Here is a 1,970-nt window from a genome sequence, read left to right as displayed (position 1 = left end):
TGAGGAAAGGGGGTCTCTCGCTAACCCCAGGAGACCGACTGAGATGGGGCTTTACTCCTTATCGGTTGGGGGGCTCCTGGAATGCTCAGGAGGCCTGGGGGTTCACCAGATTCTGGTCCCGCGGGGCCATAGATTCACTGCAAAGGCCCAAGGACACGCCACTACTCAGACCCCATAGTGCCGGGGATCCCCTGGGGCCCCCAGAGGTGTTGGGGACCCCGAGGCTGCACCTGGCAATGTGCTGGGGGAGTCAAACCCGGGTCAGGTGCCTGCTGGACGCAGCCCCCTCCCTCCATGCCCTGTCACTGCTGCCTTGTCGCTGGGCCCTGGGTGTGGTTTAAGGTGCGGCTGAGATTCAGTGTGGACACTGGCCAGCACCGGGGCCCAGCAGGTCCACGGGCACGGAGAACACAGCCCCATGTCCACGGGAGAACCCACCAATCCGCCGCTTGGCTGCAGCCAGAGAGAAGCTGCCCTCTCCTCCCGGCACCCCTGGCTGAGTGGTGACTTGGGCACTGAGCCACCTTCCGTCTTTTTTTTGGGGGGGGTGGGTCATATGCTGAAATTTTCTTCCCAAATGTAACCAAAAATGACTATTCAAGTTATTGAAATTTTAGGGCATTTCCGAAAAAATAGAAACACTCTCCAGTGACAAAATTAGAAACTTATACAGATCAGAACATTCAATAAAGAGCTAAGCATTTATTCCTTGAGGTTCTAAACTCCACGTCTTTTCCGTTACGTAATCCCTCGATAGAACATAGGAGACTTGTGCCACCGCCAAGCAGAAATTTCCATCATTAGTGTCCGCATACCAGTCCTAGTAGTCAAGACCGGCAGGGTAATTGCAAGTCACCGCTAGCAGAACTTAAGACGAACATGCAGGTAAATCGATCACAAACGGCCTCGGTCTTCTCAGCCTCCCTTGGTTGTGACCCTGAGCAACCAGCCACCGGGCCCCTTTCGTGGTGGAGGCAGGGTCGACCCACTGCCCAGCTCCCTAAGGCGCCACCTGGAACTTGTCTGCTACTCCCCACCTTTGAGTACCACCTGGCCACGAGGCCACGCCCAGCTGAAGGCCTTCTGGGAAATGTAGTCCGAGTGTTCTGGGCCCCAGTTCACCTGCAGGAAGAGCTGATTTGTGGGTGTGGAAGAACTGTGACTGTCCCTGACTCAGCCCTTCCGGGCGGTGGGATCACGAGGGTGAATTAGGGCGCAGTTGGTTTCCAGACTGACTCACGGCCGAGGCCCTGGGAAAGAAGAGCTGGTTTGCAGCCAGCCCCCTCCGAGGGAGGATGCGAATTTCCTGCTAGAAGGACCCACTGGCGGGCTGGAGCGGTAGCACAGCGGGGAGGGCGTTTGCCTTGCATGCGGTCCACCCGGGTTCGATCCCCGGCATCCCATAGGGGTCCCCTGAGCACTGCTAGGAGTAATTCCTGAGTGCAGAGCCAGGAGGAACCCCTGAGCATTGCTGGGTATGACCCAAAAAGCAAATAAAATTAAATTAAATTTTAAAAAAGTACCCATTGGTAGTCAGGTTAAGTTAAGGCGACAATGACGGAGATGGTGGTGAGTCCTAATGTCTCATTCGCTACGCAACAGCCCTGGAGAGTGCGGTCACTATCACCCCGGGGGTCAGAGGCCTCAGAGAGGGCAGGTGGCCCACTGGAGGTCACATGGCTGGCAGGAGAGGGGGGCGTGATTCTCTCTGGAGCCAACAGCACCTGCTGCAGAGGGGATTCTCAGGGTCCCCAGAGACACGCGGGGCCGGATGCCAAGAGTGAGGTGAGGTCCAGATTCCTCCCAGAACCGGGCTGGGGGCTGGGGAGGCTGCCGGGAACCCACCACCGGAGCCCCCGTGGAAGGACTTTGCGATGCTCCCCTCGAGGAGAAAGGATGAGAACCGAGCCTATATTATTAGCCTATATTATTATTACTGAGAAGTTTGCGTCTGGGGCAGCCTGGCCTCC

General features: G+C 57.0%; 1 pseudogene; it reads right to left on the bottom strand.

Annotated features, from left to right (window-relative positions):
- Positions 1 to 802: 802 nt before the first annotated feature.
- LOC130016761 (uncharacterized) lies at positions 803 to 914 on the bottom strand (annotated as a pseudogene).
- Between the last annotated feature and the right edge of the window lie 1,056 nt (positions 915 to 1,970).

Source organism: Sorex fumeus, unplaced genomic scaffold, assembly GCF_029834395.1.
Source record: "Sorex fumeus unplaced genomic scaffold, SorFum_2.1 ptg000166l, whole genome shotgun sequence".
Lineage (NCBI taxonomy): Eukaryota > Metazoa > Chordata > Mammalia > Eulipotyphla > Soricidae > Sorex > Sorex fumeus.
Note: the sequence above shows the minus strand (reverse complement) of the source record. Positions and strands in the feature narration are given on the sequence as shown.